General features: G+C 44.9%; 1 protein-coding gene and 1 long non-coding RNA gene across 4 annotated transcripts in view; one reads left to right on the top strand and one right to left on the bottom strand.

Annotated features, from left to right (window-relative positions):
- LSAMP (limbic system associated membrane protein) overlaps positions 1–23,259 on the top strand; it is a 299,711-nt gene that overhangs the window by 234,118 nt on the left and 42,334 nt on the right. The gene's annotated exons all lie outside the window — the stretch shown is intronic.
- On the bottom strand, positions 20,359–23,081 carry LOC135294640 (uncharacterized). The gene is made up of 3 exons (XR_010356737.1): positions 22,894–23,081; positions 22,643–22,708; positions 20,359–21,312 (listed from the first exon to the last, which is right to left on the bottom strand). It is a non-coding gene; the product is annotated as an uncharacterized LOC135294640 (long non-coding RNA).

Here is a 23,259-nt window from a genome sequence, read left to right as displayed (position 1 = left end):
CTACTGCAGTTCCCCAGAGCTTTTTTATTCCCTACCCCTCTCTGCCATTGGGCTATGTCCCCTGCTTGTGGATTTTGGCCACCTGTCCTCGATGCTGACACACACTAAAGCATCCCAAAAAGATTGGTGTTAGCCCCTGTAACCAGCTCCAGCCTGAGAGCCTTTGCACTGTCCCTTCCCACTCCACCTTCCAGTGAGCAGGTTATGAAGGTGTCTGACACCACATTCATTCTCTGTAAGCATTTTATGCACTCAAGGTGTTTTATGGGGCTGGTTAAATGTTTGCAGTGATAAAGGGGATGGAGAAGTGTGCCACATTTAAGTTAGATTCATCCAGTTCATTCAGAGAACACCAAACTTGTCCTACACACTCAGGTTTTCATCTCACGCCGTCTTTTTCCAGCTATTTTGAGCCTGATGTGTCCATTATCTACAGCTTATTTGGTTGCCTGAATTAGGTTCTTGTCTGGGTAGGCACAAGCCTTTATGTCACCAGCTCTGGCCAATTTTTTGTCAGCTAAAATAAATGCAGCATTATTTGAAATAGGCATCCTGGTAACAGCAGGACATTGCCTGCTCAGAAAAGAGCTCTGAGCTTGAAGAAGTCTGCTTCTCCTTGCCGCCCTCATTCTCAGGGGGTATCTCACCTCTAGCACAGCCCCAGTGCACACTGCTGTTGTTCAATGTACTTCCAAACTCTTGGATTCCACACAGATTTCCCATCCCCAGCTCGGGGTGCATGACAGAGAGCAGGAGCTAGGCCCAGCTCACAAAAACACCACCCAAAGCCTGCAATCCCACAGCTTGCTCCTGCTCCCTGTAAACCCACTGGGCCTCATGCTGACCTGTCTGAGATGGTGTAAGTGTGGAGTTAACCCCATCCATCACAGCAGTGTACACCTGGCATTAGACAGGTGTAGCAGAGGTCAGAGCCTGCCTGTGCTTTGTGTTTGGGGTTACCATGCATTGACCCAGTGCATACACAGCAAAGGGCACTTCCAAGTGCATTTCCAGTCTCCTTTCCAGGTTTTGTTGTGCTGTTTTGTGCATGTACCAGCTTCACAGATTCATTTCATACTGCCAAATCCTTGCACTCATTTGAGGATTATCTCAAAGTGACAGCAGCTTGCACTCAGCAGATTTAGCCATTTCAGTCTTTCCTGTAAACTAGGTCCTCCCAGAACTGGCTGTGTGTGGTTGCAGGCTCCTCTGGCACAAAAGCAGAGATGCTGGTAGCTGACTGTGTAGACAGTGGGAGTGAGGGACTCTCCCAAGAGCTGAGTTGCCAGAAAGATCACTCCAGCTCACTTTCACAGTCCAGGACCTTAGCCCAAACCCACAACCAGCAGTGCTCCAGTGCTCTAAACAGAGACAGTTGATGCACAGGCACATAGTGTGGGTATTCCTGACACTGTCAGAAAGCTGGTAATCTGCACCAGGGCAAGTGCTGGAGAACACAATGTCATAAATTGTCTGAGATAGGTCACCTCTGTTCTTCTGCCAGGGCCCAAGTCTCTACAAGCCAAGCAGAGGAACCAGCCTGTGCTGCAATGAACTGGCACCTCTAGGACTCAAGGAGAAGCTGTATCAATTGTCTGATCACATCACTGTTTCACCTGTCAATTCTTAACCTCTTCAAGTTGCTTGAAGAACACATGCTGATTTTCTGTGTTTTGGAAAAAGCTGTTAATTCTACCTTAGGTCTTTAACAGAAATGTCTATCTTGAGCCTCTTCTTCGTTTTCTATCAAATTTCTATTCCTGAAGAAATGAAGAAAGAAAAATGGCCTGTGTGAAGCTTAGCTCCATATACCTGTGAGCAGAGCAGGAGCCAAATTGCTGAGAATGGTGAAGACCACGTATGTGAATGAATTTGCATGTAGAGATGAACTGGGAGTAGTAGTGAGTGTGTGGTGGACTGTGCAAGGATAGTGTAAGATTGCACAAGAAGGACTAGGGGGAGGGAGGTGCACCTCTGATTCTGCACAAAAGAGTTTGAAAGAGGATTTGCATATATAGCATGTGTATAAATGAGAGTGGAGCAGTAATTAGGAGTAAGTGAAGGTGAAGCTGAAAGAGGAATTTCATGTTCAGTGAAAGATCTTTCCATGTAAGCTATTGTTCAGAAAGGTTATTAGCAGACAGCAGTACAAACTGTCCTGAGCCACATGCTCTGCCTTTGTCTGACTACAGGATTTTTACAAGCCTTTTTCTCTTTGAGAGCTGACAGCATAATAGTCCTGGACAATGCCAAATCATCATCTGCACACTCACTAGGGGAGCTGGGCTTTTATATGAGAGTGAAGAAGATAAAAACAGCACACTCAAAGCAAGATAGAAATGACTGAATAAGGGAATAAGAGAAGAGAGAATTTAAATGCTGTTTGCTGGGCTGGCTGATTTTTTCTTCCCTTTAATTTTTTCCTCTCCCCTGCTCATTATATTCTGGATGTCCTGTTCCAAAACTGTTTCAGTCATTTTGTGTGCCTGTGTTTGCAGAGCATGAAGGCTCTGGCTTGGAGGTAAATACCAAATAGATGCTTTAAAATATGGCAGATGGAAGAGGGAGGAGAGAAGTGAAGTTTAGGACAGATGTTGTTTCTCCTTCCCCAAGCAGCATTCTGCTCCTGATAGGGAACTCTACAGACTGCACTAATGCTTCTCCAAAAGTATTACATGTGTGAGACCCCTTGGGTCAGGTCCTTACATTGGACAGGTAGCCAGTTTCAGCCCAGGAAAAGGGACTTGGTTGTGATTACTGCCTGCTGGCCAGGACTGGATTCATGTTGCAAGACTCAGACAGAAAGCCAAAGTTTTCTAACACTCAGGCATATTAAGAGAGATCCTCATTCATCAGATTCCCATAGCCAGGCTTAGGTGGGAAGTGTATCTCTTAAGCCTGTGTTCTTCCCCTGTGTTCCTTTATCTCCCTTCCTTGAGGCTTCCTGCACATCCCTCCCTCCGCAGTTCCTTTTGTAACATGGCAAGAGCTGAGTGACAATCAATCTCCTGCCCCTTCTTGGCCACTTCCCTTACAAAGATTGCAGAAGCTGTTATAGTCATTAAGACTGAAAAAACAGCCGCGAAGCATTTTTGCTGCCAGTCTGTGTTTGGTAGGAGGAGGATTTCCTTCAATCAGAGGGCCCTTAAGTTGCCCCAGATATACGATGTGTGCTGGCAGGGATGGCATCTGGCTTTGTCAGCTCTGTTGAGGGATACAAGCTCCATATAGTAACCCTGTCATGCAGGAGTAAGGCAACATATTGCAATTTGTGTTGGTAAATCCTTTATGCTGTTGTGTGTTACTATTAAAGACATGATTGTGTCTGGCACTATGAAATGTTTTGGAAATGGTTTAGGACATTTTAGCTCACTGTACCAGTCACATTGTCTGCATGCCTTCTGCAACAAATCCAGGTGCCTTACTAATCTAAAGTCCAGCTTTACAGGGCTGAAGCAGTCCTCGAAAATAGCATCATTCTCCTGCATATAAAATCATCACAGGATTTTTCTTTTACGTATTTTATCTTAGATTCTTCCAAGGTTAGTACAAACTGAGGAGCAAGATTTTTTTTTTCCTAGTGAGTAAGACTTCTGCTCCTACCAAGGAGTGAAATACTGCAGTGTCACAATTTAACATGCAGAGAACTGGAAATTATGCCATGAGCAAGGTGGTTTTGGTGGGAAGGCAGAGAGATATTTATCTAGATAGCTGCTTTGCCTCTCCCTACTGGTTTGTGATGGTTGTGAGCATGGGGCTGGGGTATCACAGATGGAGACATTCTGGGTGTCTTTATATATAGCTCTGCTCTTTGCCAGTGTCCTTTGCCAGGTTACCAAGTTAGCTGTTGGGGCTGTGTTGTCAGAAGACCTGGAGATCAGTGTGAGGAACCTCACCTGAGGACTGGAGCACTCTCTGGAGACTTTTCTGGCTTCTTGTGTGCTTCCTTGGGAACAGTATGCTTTCCAAAGAGCCTCAGTTTTGCTTTATTATTTTATTGCATGTAAAGAGCTATTAAAAAATGAGTAACAATAAGCATGTAATTAACATTACATTTATTATCATCTAAGTCCTGTATTGACTATTGGTGTTTGGCATAGACACTGACATGCAATTTAAAAAAAAAAACAAAACAAAAAAATAGACTGAATGAAAATTTAGCTTTTGGAGACTTTTTTTGAAGATTTCATCAGTACAGCAAATTGATGGTGCCATATAAACTCTTTCTTGGGACTTGGATTGAAACCCAGTAGAAACTAGTCAGTCTAAACTAATTTTCTAAAAAGAGGTCAGGTACTGGGGCTCAGCACTTCCAGAGACTCTCTTTCTCCTTTCAGGCTCCAAAGGAAGTAATCATTTTTCTTGCCCAGTGTTTGCTGCCTATTTTGACCTTCTGGCCTGAGCGCAGCACACACTGAGTGTAGGCTACTCTTGGGAACGTGCCCTCCTGCATGAGCTGCACTGTTCAAAACCTCCTTCGTGCTCCTGCCCCCAAACCAGGTGGTGGAATTGAGAAACAGAGGCAACTGAAACAGTACCACAGCTCAGAACAAAGTGTGTTGGTCATCACTGTGTGACTGCAATGCACTGAATAGCAAGGTACAAAGTCAGCCTGCTCTCCACCTGGCCATCACTGTGATAGTCCTGAGTGTTCTGAGGAGGGTGATTCTTCCCTGTGTTGTGACTCATGCCTTTGTGGCCTAGGGTCATGACAATGAGATGAAGAGGGTGTGTGAGAGCAGGACTGCCAGTGTACACCTGGGTCTTCGGCCAAGTGGCTTCTGCTTCCAGAAAAGTTGTGTACTGCAGACCCAGCAGGCATCCCCTGGGAGCCATGCCAGCTGAGAGGCTATACCATCAGGAAAGAGTAGGCCAGTGCACTCTGTGCTCCTGCATAAAAAATGAATTGTATAATCTTTTATTTATCAAAAATATATTATTTTTGCTTTTTTTTTCTTTTTTTGCTTTTCCAGCATTGCTATCCCGTTCCTGTCATGGTCTTTGCTAGTCTATCCTGAGCAGGTCAACTTTTAAAAAATTCTGACCATTCTTTCAACTGTGTAGTAGAAAAATCAAAACTGAGGGGGTTCCCACAACCTCTCTTTCTGCTTTCTGGCCTGCAACCAGAGAGCAGTCCTTCTCCAGAGCAAGCAGGGAGACTATTAAGTAAGGGAATAGAGGGCTGAGCCAATTCTGTTCAGTCATTAATTTCCTTTAGTACTGCTGGTGTTCACCTCTGGAGCAGTTTTCTGAAGAGGATGCAGGGGATACATAACCATGGGGGTGCATGGCACTGCACAGTTACTAGCAAGTACAGCCTTGCAGTACCAACCAGGAGTACCAGGAATCTTAGCAAAAAAAGGAGGAAAAAGAACAAAAAAATCTGAGGTTAATAAAATGGGATGAAAACCACCAATTTACTGTTCACAGACTGGGATGGAAGGAAACTGTTTCTAGAGAGCCCAAAGAGAAAAAGGGAGACCTCCCTACCTAACAGCTCCCACTGAAAGCTTGACTATAAATTCAGGGTGTGCATTGTGCTCTCTCCACTGGCAAGCTGGAATGCTGCTGGACTCATCAGGGGAAAAAGGAGCTGAGATGAAGGCAGCTCTGCTGATAACAGTGGCCTGTTCTAGCCTCCCAAGTCAGCACTATCCACAGAGAAGGAGGGAGGCAGGCCCTGGGCTGCCCAAGGTTTGTAGTAGAAAGGAAGAGATAAGTCAGAGATGAAAGGGAATCCACTGGTCAGTTGTAGTAGCTCAAAATAAATTGCTGCATTCTTCTCAGCAAATTGCTTTATTCTGCAACCACAGCCCCCTCCTTCCCACACACATAGATGCCTTCCTCTCTTCTTCCTCCATCCCTCCTTAAACCTCTTCCATGTTTGCCTGATGCTCCATTCTGTAGCATCAGCTGAGCATATTGTAAAGCTTACAACTGTGATTTGTGACTCAGTCCTTGAAATGCCAGAGATCAGATCCACTCCCTAGAGTGCCCTGTGCCATGTCCAGAAAGCAGACATGCCAGTAGCTCTACCTCCAGCACCCCTCAGTCTCTCTCTCTTGATGGCAGTTCTGGCAAGCTTTCCAAGAGGATGACAATATGCTGCCATGGGCAAAGAGGGCTGTGCCACCATTTTTTGTGCCTTCTATGTAAACAAGAAACTTTTCATCTTATGTGTGTGTCTCCAGTCTCTGTCTCCTCATTCTCCCCCATGCAACTCTCTCCTTCCCTCTCTACACCTCCCACATATCCATCTCTCAACTCTGATGGTGCTACTGCTCCTCTCCAGCACCATGATCTGCACAGTGGAACCAAATGCAATTTGAGTCCAAATAACCCAGTGTCCTGGGGCACAGGTGTGACTGAGGACTGAGGAAATGATTGTCTTGAAGATGTAATTCACATAGTTCCAGGAGGGTGTGCACACACCTGCCTGGTTGTAGGGGCTCACTTTGGGGGTCCCATTAGAAGAACAGGAGAGCTCAGAAGCTGTTTCTCCACCTCCTGCTAACCATGGCTGTGGAGCGGCAAGTTTGCTGACAGAGGGGGCCAAGGAAAGGCCAGGTGGGCTAAGAACAGTGAGTGAAAAATCAGCATGGGATGGAGTGAGACTTCCTTTACCTCAGTTGTGCTTGCTCCTGATTGCAGGCTTGATTTTTGCCTTTGAGACCCCAGGACTGGGCAGACATCAAACAGCATGTCCTGGGCTGTTGCAACAGCTGTCCTCTAAAACCTTCCTTCACAGGACATACTGGAGCTGTGTTTCAAGGCAGCCCAAGGCAATGAGATACTTTCTGTAATACAGATCCAGTTCAAGAGCAGGCAGCACACAGAAAGCAGCTTTGAGAAGGCCAGAAGAAGTGTGCTGTCCAAGCATTGCCCATCAGAGAACACGGCAGGGAGCAGCTCGTTGTTGCTGCCTGAGAACAGGGCACACTGCTCCTCATTTGCCATATGCCAGTGCAAGGCACTGTCAGGGAGCCATCTGTGGGTCTGCACCCAGTTAGTGCTGCCTCAGCCTCTCCCAGAAAGACAGCCTTGGAGTGATGACTACAGAGAAAATAATTTTAATGGGAAAACAAACACACTGAAAAATCTGCTCAGAGCTCCTGCAGCACTGCAGTCTCTTCTGGAAGACTATCATGTCAGAGGAGAGCAGCTTTTGACCAATGGAAGCTGATTTGTGTTACAGAAAGAACATGTAATGTCATGTTGGATAATATCATCCCTTTCTCTGTGTCTGGGTAAATCTCTGAGCTTTTGATTTCCCTTGGTTTATCCTGCTGTGACAGTTCCCATGCAGAGGCATGGGATAAGCTTCCTCACCTCTACGCTGCTTGAGGGATGATTTTTTCCTTTATCAGAGCACACTCCAGAAAGACATTGGATACTGGGCTAAATATGCCCTCTTAAGATTTTACTTAGGAGAAAAAACAACGTAAAAGCTTGAAAAAAGCTTAGATAGATAGTAGGCAGTGCAGAGCTGTGCTCCTTGGCCTTATCTCCTGGGTGATGCTGGCTGCAGTACACTAGCAAGCTGCTGCAGCCTGTGAAAGCAGTTGCCCTCAGCCTGCAACAGTAACCACCATTAAAAAACCCCAGAAATAATCAGAAATTGCATTTGTGACTGTACTGCCTGTTCCAGCTGAGTTGACCATGCCCTGCAAGGAGCCACAGGAGCAATGACAGGCAGTTCGTGGTAAGGAAAGCAGTGGAAACTCATCAGAAAGGGTTGTCTGGGTGGAGAAGAAGCAGCACAGCCAGGCGTGGTGGGGAGTCACTCTGGATCAGACCCTGGGCAGAACAAGCTGAGAGAATCACAGCTTCCTACCTGGTGGGAGTAGGTTCTGTCAAGCCACCCTTGAAAATCTCGTTCTCTTTGCTTCTTGCCAGGAAAGAGATGTAGGCAGCCAGGGAAGCAGGGGGTGTCTGTTCACCATGGGAAAGGGAACCATGAGGACCACGCTGAGGGAAAGAGCTGTGAATCAGTAGTGTACACTCACTGACACACAGGAGGGCCTTCAGTGGTGGCACTCTCTGTTGCTTTTCCACACTGCCCAAGAGCCATCCCAGCCCATAGCTCAGGGCTGTTAGACAGACAGGAGATGTGCTTGGGCTGTGCCAGACTGGGCATGTGCTAGGGCTGTGTTCTTGGGATAAGAAGTTGTGTTGGCACCAGCTCAAACCTCTGCCAGCAGCTAAGAGAGTGCAGGGGTGCCTTGTGCCATCACCCTGACCCCCACGGGGGCTGGTTCAACCATGCAGGCCTTGCCCCTCTTCTGTGTCTAAGCTGGACTCCATGCCTGGGGCACTGGGAGATGGGAGCCATTGTACTGGCTTGACATTGGCATAAGGGGCTCCCTGGGCACTTCCCCCTCTCCACTGCCTGCACAGGGAGACAACGAGACACCTTGCTCAGGCCAAGCATGTTATTTTCAAAAGCCAGTGCCAAAGTGAGACAGATATCAGGCTGCTCAAGCTCTCCTAGATCAGGGAAGCTACTGGAAGCTCATCCTGAGCAAAGGATGTGGCCCTTTCCCTCTGTTTACTGTCCTCCTCCAGCACACAGTACTTGTACCTGCACCCTTTTCAGTGCTAAAGCAATACCTCAGCAGAGACACTCAGTTTAGTCTTCCCTTCTCTGCCTTCCTGATCTTTCAGCTCTTCCCTTCCCTGGGCCAGGATTGCAGCTGCAGGACAGAGCAGGTCCTTAATGTATAGGTCAGGTAGGAATACCCACATTGAATTTTGGGGGCAGCTCTGAGGGTGGAGGCATATAAACCTCATCCTTCTCCTCTGATGCCCCTAGCTGAAGGAGAACTGTTGCATTACACCAGCATTTAAGAAATAATAATAATTAAAATCTTTCTGATGAACATGTTTAATTTCCTATTCTAAAAAGCTGCTAAGGCAGCGCCTTTCGTTCATTAGCATATTTGCAAGGTTAATGTAGTGTACTTAATAAGATAAATAATGCTTGTCATGATATTTCAGGCCAATTGTAAGGGGAGGGAATAAAAAATACTTTGCTTAACATCTTAAGTTTTTGCCTGGTCAACTTCAAGTTAACTGCTGAGCTACCACTGAGTGTTGTTTGCTTTTCTCCTTGGCAGGTGCTCACCAGCACTAGCAGAGGGTTAAAGGAGTCTGTCATGGCACAGATGGCATGGGCAAGCTTGAAGTGGACTCTTGGTGTCTACTGTGATAGACATGAGTTTAGGAATGTGCTTAGGAAAGCAGCAGTGCCATAAAAGTCTAAAGGAAAAGGATATGGGATCAGGGACAATGTCTGACTGTGCAGGAGACAGCAGTGGCACCTACCTGGAGGAGAGGGTCTGAGGCCGCGAGCAAGGATGGAAAGCAGATGGCAACAGCAATAAACAGTGACTGATGCAGTGGGGCCACAAGGCTGGAAGAGGTAGCAGTGGTCCTCTTATTTTTATCTCCTACTTCAACTCGTAGTTTAAGACATATTTCCGTATGAACATCCAGAATCAGGGAAGCATTTGAAAAATCCTCATGTAACACCCCATGTGTGGGCCATGGGAGACAATCATAAACCTGCTTGCAAGCTGCCAGCCCTGGGCAAGTGTCAGGTAATGATTAGCAGAGAGCCCCTGTGTTCCTAATGGCTTCTCTTGGCTCCTCTTCTGCAGAATGATTGCTTTTTTAGGCTTTTTCATAATGTACAGTAAAAGCTGCTACATCCTTAGATAAATGAGGCCACAGTGGGCAAGGAAGAAAAAGAGGAAAGAACTTTCCAGGCAAACAATCCAGGGCACCTGGCTTGTTACTCCCACATGCCCTTCCTTTCTCTCCCCTCCTTCCCCCGACCAGTAAAACAGACCAAACAGCTCATTATTTTCTCATAATGATGAGGAGAGGGAGAGAGAAGCAAGGAGAAGAAAAAAAAAAAAAGCCAAACACCAAACCTGCTGATATTTTCTATATAGGAAATTAACAAATAGATATGCCACACAAATACATGTCACAGTGAAAGGCTGGGAGGATGGGTAGATATTTAACTGGCTTAAAATGCTATGCCAGTATGATGAAGGAAAGGATGGACAGCAGAGGCAGCTGATAGATAAGGGGGTGTGGGGGGGTGCAAGAAATAAAATGGGGAAAATAGAAAGCACAATGGGGAAACAAAGACACTGGAAAAAATGAAGGGGGGAGAGATATTTGAGTGAGGAATGAACAGGATGTGAAAGCAGATACAGCAAAAAGACAGATGAGTTTGGCAGAGGGTGAAAGGAATAATATGTTGTTGTAGGTGTTCAAGGGGGGTGGTAGCCAAGGGGTGGAGGACCAGCTACAGTGGGTAGATTGATTTTGATGTTTGCTATATTGCAGGTCAAACACAGTCCTCACACCACATCGGCTCCACATCTGTTTCTTCTTCCGCCTGCCTGTCAGCCCCCCACTGTGCCCTGGATATTTCCAGCTGGAGCCCCTCTCGGGCTTGGCACTGACTGTCAGCCCCAGGGTGGGGGAGCCCAGAGCACCAGGGGAGGCACGTACCAGCCCAGGTACCCAGGGGCTCAGGGCAGCCTTACAGAGCTGTCAGGGGCCTAAGCATGTTGCCACTGGAATTGCCCTCTCCTGCCTCATCTCCTGGGCACACTGGTAGCTGGAAGCCCATCCCAAAAAGGGAAAGGGGCTTTGAGGGCAGGACCCAGTGTCAGAGAGACTCTGGGGCAAACCTGAGAGACTGTCTGGCTGGAGAGATGCTGGACAAGCCATCTCACCCCACGGGACACCTGTAAACTGGAGTTGATGTCAACCTGCCTCTCTGAGTAACGTGGGGAAAGAGCTTTCACAGCAACTCTGCAGGCTTAGCCTCTCCAGTCATCTTGTTCCTGTGGTTTTGGCCTGTGAGGATAGCCTGTGTCAGGCCAGAGGGAGCCATTTCTTCAGCTTTGTCTCTACAAATGGTGTTGCTTAGTTGACCCCATTGTATTATGGGAATTTCCCTTCACCCTGGGCTGCTGGACTTAGATGCCTGGCTGGAGGATCCCAGCATCATGCAGCTCATGCTTCCAGACAGCAGCCCAGCATCCCACCATCTCAGCTGGCTGAGATGCACTCATCATCCTCCAGCACAGGGCACAGAGCGCTTAATATCACTGTGCTCCCTCTGCAGTGCAGCAGCACATTATTGTCTGAGAGCAGCCCCAAACCAGTCCCCTGCCTCCATCCCAGCTGCTGGTTTCTTTCTGTCTCTGGGGTGATACAAAATGCACCACTTACGACTGCAAAAGCAGCTTTGCTTTCCTGCCCAAGCACTGAGCAGCTCTGCAGGGCCTTGGCAAATGTGTGCTCTATGAGCTCAGGAGAGATCAGTGCATCCCAGTGCCTGGGCAAGTGGAGGGGTGGGCTGGGCTGCCCTGGAGATGGTGGTGGCAGTGTGGTGTCTCAGAAGCTGCCTGGCTGAGTGCTGCTCACAGCTTTCCTGGGGGAGAGCACCCCCCTCATCGCTCTGCTGATCCCAGTTGCATGGTAATTGTGACTGAACTAAGGGATAAACACCTCAGTCACAGCCTTGTTCCTTCCCTCTCCTCTCTGCTGACACCCATTGGTTTGCAATCATTTGCTCATTCTTTCTCCGTTTTCTCTACTTGCCTTCCCTCCACATTTGCCCCATCCTGTTTCTGTCCTCTGTGACTAATTCTTGGCAGTGAAGAGTGTTGCCACAGAGGAATTAAAGCTGCTCTAGGCAGTTAGCCACTCATCTAGGAGAGGATCCTGAAAAGCAACGAAGGAGGAAAAATTTAAAAAAAAAAAAAAATCAAGGTTTTCTCCATTCCCTGTCTCCAAAGTGCTTGTTAGAGCTCTTGGCAGAGCTGGGGGCAGGGTGCCCAAGGAAAAGGGTGAAGCCCCATGTGCTTTGATACAGCTTGAAGAACAAAGATGTAAACAGAAACAGGAGGAGAACTGCCAAACCAGTACGAAGCTGAAGATTGAGATAAGGAAGGCTGATGCAGCTGAAGACTGAGCTGTATTGTGTGTGATGTACCAGCCATCCAAGCCATTCTGCTCAATGCCATGGGCTTTGCTGTTCTCGGGAGCTCTGGGTCTTGCCCTGTGTGCTTCACAAACCAAGGAAACCTAGAAGAAATGCAAAAGAATATAAAAATGTTCTGAGTGGAGGAGGAAGGAAAAGAGATCATATTCCTCACCTTCCCATGCAGAGTCAAGCCCTCTATCACAGGCATTTATATGTAAATACACACACACACAGAGCTCTTTTGCAGTACTCAGAAGAGATTCAGGATCATCAGAAAGCTCCACACTGAACCTCTCCAAATTTTGGCTCTTGTCCCTAATCCTAGTTCTTGTCTGCCCTTCCAGAACATGTCAGCAAGGCTCCATCAGCTGCAATGCATCAGTGGGGCTGTAGTAGAGGTTAATGGTGATATCTGGGCAGGGTTTTGCCCATTCTGTGCATTGTGCATCAACAGAATATTCTTCAGTCTGTTTATGAAGGTGATCAGATAGCAAAACTTCAGAAGAGAAATCTCCCCCCAGAAAGCATTTGCACAGTAGTCATGGGGATTTAAAATGGTGAATGATGGTGAAAATGTGAGGTGGTATTTTATATATATATATATATATATATATATATATATATAATGGTTGCTCTCTGCTAGGAAATGAAACTCAGCAGGGGAGAAAATACTGTGTAGATTTCAAAAGTCTTCATATGTCCAAGCACTAAAGAGCATTTCTTCTCCTTCTCCTGCTCAACCCTGACACCAGACGCTTCAGACTTGAGCAGTCTGTTTGAACTACCTGCTGTTCAAAAATCTTGAGGAGACAGCTGAAGCTCTTTGCTGCTGAAGCCTTTCTTCCAAAGCTTCCAGGAACTAGATAAGAGGAGCATCCAGGCTGCTTCCTGCTCCTAGGAGAGAAGGCAAACTGCTGACTACCTCTGCACCCTGTTGGGCATGCTGGGGTGGATTAAGGCTGCTGAAACAGGGGTGTGCTGGCCTGTGGTTGTCCTGCAGTGCACTGAGTCAGTGATAAACTGACATTGCGTGGGAGGTGGGAGTTCTGTCTCTCCTCAGGAGATCCTAAAGGATTTCTGCTTTATTGGAAATTCTAGTAGTAGCTGGACTGATTTTTATCCATTAATCCCTGTTTTACTATGTGACCACACACTCATGAAGCAGCATTGTATCCCCTATATTTGGGTCTCATCTTCTTACCATGCAGATGTAAATGACTGCCTATTTCTCTCAGCGTCACAGACCCAGTGGAACAAAAAGTGAATGAGATTTTCTTTCACTTTGTGCATCAGCAGCCTAAAGAAAAAAACTATTTCCAGTGGCAGAATTGTTTCTGCTGGGAATGAGGTGGATGAGGCAGATGGAGCTTTCTCTGATGAAACTCCTGTGTTTCTGGCATTTGAGAAGAGCATCCTTTGCCTTGAAAAATTAGTGAATCAGTGGGAATTTCTTCTACTGTCTTATTTTTACAACCAGTGTTATACCTATAATCAGGATTTTTAAAGGCAAAAGAATGAAGTTCCTGAGGCAGAGGATGATGGGAATCTCTGCTGTAATACATTTTTGGACATGTAGATCAAAGAATAATCAGAAGAATGTCAGGATCTTGGAAAGCAGTCTGATTTTAGTGCACATAGGAAGAGGTGGCAAGGTTTCGTTTTGCACATGGCACAGTTTAGTATTGGCAGTTGCCATCAACTCTCCAGCCTGGGTGTAAGTAACTAAAAAAGTCCTAAAAGGACCTATGAGGATGGGCTAGAGTGTTTGGCTTGCTCAGTCAGAAGAGAAGATTGCAGGGAGACCTTAGAGCCCCTTCCAGGTACCTAAAGGGAGCTAAGAAGAGAGTTGGAGAGAGAATTTTTACAAGGGCATTTAGGACAAGGGGGAGTGGCTTTAAACTGAAAGAAGGTATATTTAGATCAGATATAAGGAAGAAATTTTTTACTGTATGAGTGTTTAAGGCACTGGAACAGGTTCCTAAGAGAAGTTGTGGGTGGCCCATCTCTGGAAATATTCAAGGCAAACCCAGGTGAGGCTTAAAGCAATCTGGTCTAGTGGAAGTTATCACTGTCCATGGCAGAGGGTTGGAACCAGATGATCTTTAATCTCTCTTCCAGCTCCAACCGCTCTATGGCTCTCCGGAGTTAAGCCATCCAGAGCCAGTGACTTTATGTGCATACAGAGCATCTAATAATACTCTTAAAACCCGTGACAAATACCAGCATTAGTTCTTATGCAGGTGGTTGCTACAAAGAAGCAGTTAGGAAGATGATCGGTACCCTTCCTTCTCTTCCACGTTTTAAGCTGCAGGGGGAAATGGCAATATTTTGGTTGGAGATAAGTATAAACCAAACCCTAAGGTGTTGACAACCCAAAATGCTTGCATTTTGAACTAGCATCTAGATTTGTATCTTGGATATGGTCCCTGGCTTTACTTCTTTGAACAGTAAATCTTTTTCACAGTTTAAACTGTGAATATAATTTAGCATTAATGTACCGTGGATGTCTTTCATATGGCCAAAAGGGACAAGTTATGTATCAGGGTTGGAGCAGAGAGACATATCACCGTGTTGGCAGGATCTTTACTGCTGGAACACTAAGTCCAAGAGTCTAAAACATATGAGACTTGGAGTATATTTAAGTCTGAAAAAATAAAGTATGTTCATACATCTAGCAATAGCTACCCCATGCTGGTGTATAGATCATATGAAGTGTTTCAGATGTAGAGCAGGTGCTGCCTTAGGGTGGTAGAGAATTCAGAAGAGCATCTGCAGTGAGGACCCAGTTCCTGTGGCTACACAGTCTGCCCCCATTAGGGGTCCAGCAATGAAAACATCCTGATTCTGTTTCAAGGTTCCTTCTTGGGAAGGTTGTTTTTCTTTTCTCTTCAGCTGAAGAAAGAAGAAGGAAAAAGCTTTCACTGTGTAAAATTGTTTACGGATAGAAAACTGAGCAGGAGTTCTCAGCATGATATAGCCTTATTAAGCAATGGTCTGGTTTTCCTCCTGTTGTCTTAATGGAGAAAGAAGGAAAGAATTAGGAATCCTCAGATCTGAACAGCAGAATTATGGCTGTAATTCACTACAAGCAAAACCAGATAACCATTTCTCTACTATTTTTAATTCTGTGTTTGAATCATAGTGTTTGTGAAACACAAGACGGGGTCTGAATTTCTAGAAATAATTTAATTTCCAAATGCACACATAGCAGAATTGCCAGGAATTGGAGAAAAAGTGCAGACAAACAACCTGATTTTTACAGGACTGAAGGGTTCCTCCGTTGCTTTGCCATTGATTGTATGTGTTGGTTGTATGGGGGAGGGATGACCAAGGTCAGAACAAGCTGAATCACTCAGTTTTTCTCAAATTTGATCTGTTATTTGATAGCATAGTCTGTGTTTTGATCTGTTTTTGATCAAGACTAACGGTGCATCTTCTTTCTCCTTTTTTTTTTTTTAAATATTTTTAAAATTTGGGAGGGGTGTCACCATTATTATTGCTACTATTGCTATTATTATTACCAGTTTGCAGTGGTTTTTTAGTCATCTGTGTTCAGCTCTCTTGAGAGCAATGAAAAGAAATCAAACTGCTTTTGTGAGTTGTGGCAGAAGAGTGCAAATAGATTGATTAAAAACGCTGTTTCTTTTTTTAATTTAAACAAAGCAGAGGCTTGTGGGTAATGTGCATAATGTATGCTCAGTGGTAACAAGCCACTATGGGGAGAGGGGAGGAAAATGAGGAAGAAAGAAAAAAAAGGAAGTGGAGCCAGTGTTGTTCTGCCTTTAAACACAAGATTGATTTTACATTTTCCCTGTGTGTCACTTTCATTACTAGCAAATTAATCCTTCTCTCTGAGGCTTGAAACTTATTTCTAGGGTTTCTCATAAGAAAATAGCTTTTGGTGTGCTACCTATTCTTAAAAATGGAGCTCGGAGCTTGGCTACAAGAGCAAGTTGCAGCCATTTAACCAAAGGTGTAATGTTAAAATTGACCCTGTTATGGAGTTGCACATGACTGGCTTATTATGATTTTTTACTTTACTTTGAATCTGCCTGTTCTGGAAGAAACACAACATTCTGGAAATGATAGGAGAATGCTGACTAGAGGACAGGTAACATCACTTTAACTAAATCGATAAAAAGTTATCCCTTCACAGCTATTTCGCCTTGTTCAGATAAAGAAGGCAATTACGGAGACCTATGGCCTGAAGGATCGAGTCCTCAGCAACCCTCTAGGGAGGAGGTTGTGAGATGTTTCTGACACTGATACCATTCTGCAGTGCAGCATCACTTCAAACCATGAAGGTCTGCATGCTGATGTACCCCTGGGGACTCAGGGAGCTTCCTGGACTAATAAAGGGGCAGATTAATTAAGCACTCATTTTAGCACAAAAATTACATGCAATTACATGATTAAATAACTGGACTGCCGAAACACGTAATTCTACTTGAAGTTGAGCAAACCATTTGGACGCTGTTGGGTTTCTAGAAAAACCATAATGCTGCATTGTGGGGCTGCTCTCTCTTCAGTCCTCAGGTCACGGTACCATGTGTAGAAACTTGGACTTGCTTTGTTTCTGTTTAAATTATCTGGTATACCTAAAACTTAGATCATCTGTGCTTCATTACAGCAGGGTTTCTTTCAGGTTTTGGTGGTATTTTGCAAGTCGTACATTTTTCAGATCCAGATTACATGTATGTTCCTTTACAGTCCTTGCTCAGTCTGTTTGGTAAACAGTCAGGTAAACACTGGCTGTTTACCAAAATCTGCTGCTGCTTTGTCTCTTTGGATGCCTCTGATGAAGTAAGAGACCTGTTCTGATTCAGTTCTGGTTTAGAAAGCTGGAGAAAACTGACTCAAAGCCACTTTTTTTACCTCAGTTAACACTGATAATTTCATTTCTGTTTAAGGTGAGTAGGTGTGTCACAGCCTGCCTCACCCTTTGGGGGCCACTTGCCAGGTGTGGCCCAGGTCTGTCCAGATCCATGGTGCCATAATGGGGCAGTAGTGTGAAATCTCCGTGGCTGCCTGGTGTGTGGGTTGGTGCAGCAGCAATTTTTCATCATCAGTTGCTGCCACAGAACATAAGTGTAAGAGCACAGTCGTTGGGGCTGACCTGAGCAGGGCCCTGCAGTCCTGTCAACAGCAGTGACTGGTAATTAGCTAGGAAAGGGTGGGAAGAAGAGCTCCATCTTTCCTGCTAAATATCAAACAGCATGCAAAAATAGCCAGTTGAAGCCACAGTGAAGACTTTCTCCAATCAGTGAAAATCCAAAATGTTTTTACTGACCAAATGTCAGGTGTCTGCTTGGATTCACAAACAAAAGAGATGCCAGGTGCAAGAACGAGAGTAACTGGTTTTATATCAAAAGGAGTCTTATTTTTTCTTTTTCTTCTGAAAACTCTAGTGGCAGTATTTCAAGTTGCTTAGACCATGTTTCAGTGAAAATTACTTCCTACTTTTCCTGTGCTGTGGAGTGGCCAACTCTAATGGAGGATCTGGTATGTGATTAGGTTTCTTAAGTGGCAGGCAGGGGAGTGCATCTGCTTACAGAATTATTGTTAAAGTGAGGATCTTTGGGGAGTTCTCTGCAGGAACTCTGGATTGTTGGAAGCATTCTATCATATTTCTCAAAAATGCTCACATTCTGAAAAACTGCAGTCTTTCCTGCTGCCTTTTGGATTTACTAGAGCCTTGAGCAAGCCTTTGGCCTCTCTTTGAGCATGCACTTGTTTAGAAACACCCATGCAGAACAAAGGGAGAGACATGACCAGGCCATATTTATTTTCATTTTGACTGACCTAAAGTGGAGGGTGCCTGTGAGCATCTGCAGGACTAGTTATTGCTCAGTGGACAAGAGCTTGTCAGAAATGTTGGGCTGGTTATCTGTTGTGTGAACTGTATGCTTTATAATTGCCCTTTTTAGTCCAGTGTTAGCAGAAGACAGTGTTATTTTTCATGCTTCAAACAGATGCAATTGAGAGTAAATAGATCTTCACATTGATACCTAGGATCCATCTCTGGTCCCTTCAGAATAATTGGCAAAAAATCCCCAAAATTATTTTCTGTGAAGAAAGAATCTCCGTTTGGATCAGTGGCATGGTTTTAGGCACACTTTACTAACCAAGTGCCTCCTGAAAGAATGGAAATTTTTATAGGCCTTGATTGATGCAGGAATGTCCCAGAAGGCAGCATAAGAGAAGACAATGTCCATGTAATGGTACCTATGCAGTGGACATGCGCATGGGTGTAGGAGTGACCTGATTTTGACCTGGTTTGGGAGAGCGGGGACTGCTGCAGGGCAGGAGGGAGGATACTGACTGAGCTGGAGTGTTCTGAGATTTGCCCTCAGTAGTCAAGTTTGTACCTTGCATGGTATAAAGCTCAATTTTCCAACTACCAAAGGCATCAACTTTGTAGACTAGGCAGAAAAAATATAAATGCAAATATCACAGAGGTTGTAGGGAGGAGGAAAAAGAGTGTTATGGTGATTTGTTTATCAAGAAACAGAACTTTCCTGGGACACAATACGAAACTACAAGCCTATTATCCTACTGCTTTTCCAGCTCCAGCTCCAGCTCTTTTCTTTTCCAGGTGAGGCATTATTGTGTTAATACTTGCAGGAGGAGGGAAGAAATGAGTCCAAATGCCCTGTTTGAAATGTCCTATCAGTGCATAAAATATGTCTGCGGATTTGAGAATTACGCTGACTTTACAACAGTAAATTTCAGATAAATAATTTATCTCCTGCAAACACATTTCTGTGCTCTTACACATCCATTTGTTTCTGGAAAGCAGCGGGGGTGTTGGGGAGGCAGAAGCAATTGGTGCTCACTGGGGAACTTTCCATGGAGCTGCCTGTAGCTTGGGTGTTGTTGGCCGCTGGAGGTAGGGTTTTGTTCTCACAGCCACCAGCTCCCACATCATAAATAAAGCCATTTTGGAAACAGGAGGCACCTTGAGCTAAAACTGGCATTTCTCACAATATTGGCAGATCAAGCCAGCAACTGTTGATTTTAAATGTTTAATGAGCAATATGTTGCTGATTCTGATCATAATGTTGTGTTTGCCTAACCTTTCTCAATGTGCTCCCTTCTGCTGTATTGCTGGCACGTTTCCAGGAGAGGAGGAATAGGAAAAAAACACAAGCCCCACCATGAAGGGTGAAGCAGGGCAGAGAGAAGAGGAAAAATTGAAAGACTTAAGGAGAAGGGGCATAAAAGGCAGGGATAGAACTTTACTAACAGGAAGAAACAGCAGCAAGATGTTGATCTCATGTCAGAGTATTAAACTGGGGATTGCACAGAAAAACAGCTTTTCCCTGCAGAGGTATTCATACTGAGAGAACTGGAAAAGAAAGGCTGGTTGCTAAAAGGAGATGGACAGGAAGAGCTGTGTGGAGATGAACCCCTAACCAGGGAGTCTCCTGAGACAATTCAGTGTGTTGTTTAAAAGCAGGTGAATTGAAAGAGAAGCAGTATTGCACAAATCAGTAAGATGCTCAGTCACTTTCCTGCCAGGCTCATAGAATGTTCACTGTAAAGACTGTCTCCAGTCTGCTGTATTTTTTCCAATTTGTTTTTGTTCGACTTCAAAACCCTTAGTGGTTCAGCATAAGCCTGTTTGACACTGGGTTTTGGGTTGGGCTACAGAAAGGCTTAAAAACATGAGTGGGTATCTCTGAATACAAAGGAGGCTTCACTGGCTAGCAGAGGCAGGAGTATGCAATGGAAACAGGGAAAGGCTGTTTTTATAGTGCTAGATAGCAGCTGTTTGTGCTGTTGCTCCCATCCTGGACCAGACCCACCATTTACTGGTGTGGGTACCGACCGCTGTTTGCTGTGGAAGACTGAGCTATCGCTTCATTCTTACCATGACTCATGCACTAGTGAAACTGAAAGGCTCCAAATACTGGGAACTGAACTCTTTTGCTTTCTGAACAGAGAGGTTTTGGGCAGCAGGGTCAAATATTTCCTACCTGAGTGCCTTGGACACTCCTCAGCAGGTGTTATCCAGAGAGCTATTTTGTAAAAACGTGGAAGATTTTTGTAACATGTTGATTGGGCTCTTGAATGAGACCAGGCATTTTTCTCATCTTTTAATCATTACTGTTTGGCTGATGTTTAAATCAATGAGTGCTTGCCAAACACTCACTGCCCTATTAGAAAGACGTTTCTTGTTTTACATGATGGCTTATTTATTGCTTCAGTTGGATGTACAGCACAATATATATTGTCCAAAAGGGAGATATAGTTACCAGGTCAAACTTGGTAAGGGAGGATTTTTCTTTTTTTAATGAGAAGCATATCAATTTTGCAGTGCTTGTTATGCTTTCATTCCAGGCTGCTGCATACAAATTCTGTTATATAAAGTTGACCAAACACAAACAGATTCAGTATGGAAAAATGTGTCTTGAGACACTGTGGGATAGTAGTGGAAAGAAACGGGACACAGAGGACTTGTCTAAGAGCAGCCTTGCCAGAAGAAAGGGCAGTGGTCCACTGAGGCCACTGTCTTTCCTCTGGCAATGAGAGAATTTTAAGGGCCCTTTATTTATATAACTGATTGATTCATAGTTTTTCCTTCATGGATAATCTATCACCTCCCTAAGTTACTTATTTAGTTGTTAACAAATGAGAGTGAAGCATGGGTATATGCTCCACACTAAATTTTCAATTTTTGAGAGCCAGTATGTATGGTATTGCTGGATTAACCTTCTCTCTCTCTGTGTGTTGGAGTCCCTCTTTTGTACTGCCATGGTATCTTCTGTTGTTTTCTTGCTTTCTTGTTTATGTGCTAACCATCAAAGCTACTACATGCAAAAAAATTTTAATTAGCCTTGAGTATCCCACTAGGGTCCTCAAGTACAAAGAGGCACCAGCCTTTACCAGTTCAAATCAAACACATCTTCAGTGGGTCATCTTCAAGGAAATCCCCAGCAGCCTAGGTTCTGTAAGTGAAGTTTTTTGCTGCCAACAGCTCCAAGTGATTTCTCTTTTGCTGTAGCATATTTCTTCATCTGTAGTGTATTTTTTTACCTTCTCTTCTCCCCACCCCCTGGTTCAGTTCTTTACAGCTTTGAAGTAAAAGGATGGAGTCTATTCCAGCCATGTGGTGCAATATGGCATCATCCCCCTTAAAGCAATTGCTGTGTAACAGGCAGCTATAAAAGCAAAACAAAGCTGCAAGTATGAGAACTCTTCTCCTCGATGTTTCACCAATACACTATTCCTGCACGTATGTTCTTTGTCATTGTAGGAGCTCAACTGAGTTGCAGTCAGGTTTCAGTCTTGTAGACCTATATACAGGTGGAAGGCAAAAAGAGTTCAAAGATAAAAAGGAGAATAATAGAGGAAGGGGAGGAGGGAGACATAGCAAGAGGAAAGTCTGGAAAGACAAAAGAGGTATAGGAACTGAAGATGGGGAAAAAAGGGTGGGGCTTTGATGGGTAAAAAAGCAGGAGAGGTGATTCAGACCTCTGGGATGGCAAGGTCTGAGGCTGAGAGCTCTTCTTGGCAGAGCAGAGCCATGCGGAAAGCAATATAATTTCTATCAGGGCCCTTCAGTTTAGAGGCATATAAATGGCGTGGGGTTTATTGCAAATTCTGCTTAATAACTTTCTCAAAGGGGAAAACTTCTGTATTCTCTTTGAAATACAATTTCTTGTCTCATAAATTGAAACAGCTGTGGCTGTTCCCTCTGCACACAATTGTTTTTTTCATCTTCTGCCTTTTTTGCTGGGTGTATGCGTATGATTTTGCTTAATGATTTTTCTCTGCAGAAGGGACCCATAGTGTGGTGCTGTATACAGGTTTGTGATCAGTGTCTTTGCACAAGCACAAGAAAAATGCCTTGGGCATTTTCTGCTATTAGAGAGGAGCAAGTGTTAAGCTATTAGTCTGAATCTAACTTAGACTGCGTTTCTCCTGAGAAATCTCAGTAAGAATTTCTGCAGCCTCATTCCCTAGAAAGACTAAGCTGAGATTTAATCTATCACCAGGACCAGGCTCTGGTCTTAGACCTGTAAAAGCTGCTTATACCTCCATAGTTACCATGTAGAAAGCAGAGCAAAGAACATAGGTGAGGATCTTGACAGCCCTTATTCCTGCCTCATCTCTTAAGGTATTGCTTCCTGCACAGGGATGGGGATGGGCACCACAGTGCAGGTGGGGAGAGGTTTCCCTGCCTGGAAAGGGGAGCAAGACCATTTTCCTCCTTGTGATTCTAAGCAGTGCTATGTATTCTCTGCCAGCATCAAACCTTCTCTGTCTCTCTGAGGACTCCTGAATGTCTCTTCTTTCTTTTTCTTCTTTTTTTCTTCTTTTAATTGAAAAAGCCAAGATTGTCTTTAGGCTTGTGAAGATACCAACCACTTTTGAGGATGACCGAGTGTACAGAAACACAGGGACTCAAACCTTCCTACCTTAAATTCACTATCTGCTCCCAAGCTAAAGAGGTCAAATCCCTAAATCATTAAACAAGTGATATATGAGTTAACATAGCATGCTGATGGGACCAGTGTGCACAGATGTCCCAAGGAGGTTCAGATTCAGAGGGCTATATGTCACCTTCAGCCAACTTCTTTTTGGAAAGAGCTCAGGAAGGCTTTGGGATTCAGTAAAGAATACCTGAATAGGTATCTCGGTTTTTCATTTCTCCATCTCTCTCCCATGGCTCCCTAGAAGTGCCTCCAGCTGGAAGAGGTAAGGGGTAGAGAAAAAGCCAGAATTCATCAGATCTGAGTGTAGAACTCTTTGCCCTCATAGCAGACCTCAGCCTTCTCATTTTATATAGCAGATGAGGGCCTTCTTGGGCAAGCTGCTTGTTCAGAAGATCAAGAGCAACAAAGCCATTTCTCCTGTTGGGTAAGAAGCCAGACCTGTGGTCTCCAGCAGGTTCAGTTTCATCCTCAACTCCTCTTGCAGCAGCTTCCTGCTTGCATTCCAACCCATGGGCTCCCTCCCATGCCTGCCCCAGAGGCCCAGCTCTGCTGTGTGACATCAGCTCTGCTGGTGGAGCTGGAACATGTGTCCTTTGCCCATCAGAACACATTTGTAAGTGAGGGCACCAAAACCTCAAATCACCCCGGTGACAAGTGACTGGAGAGGTTCTCTGTTTCTTTCCTCCCTGAGCCTCTCAGCAACCACATTCACCTCCAGTCAAACCACAGTGCGTTCACAGCAAGAGCCTAGAGGATGAAGAGCAAAAGAAACTCACAGGGGCTCTTCCAGACCTGCATGGAAAG

The sequence above is a fragment of the Passer domesticus genome, chromosome 2, assembly GCF_036417665.1.
Source record: "Passer domesticus isolate bPasDom1 chromosome 2, bPasDom1.hap1, whole genome shotgun sequence".
In the NCBI taxonomy this organism is placed as follows: Eukaryota; Metazoa; Chordata; class Aves; order Passeriformes; family Passeridae; genus Passer; species Passer domesticus.
The sequence above is the reverse complement of the archived record's forward strand: the minus strand, read 5'-3'. Positions and strand labels throughout refer to the sequence as shown.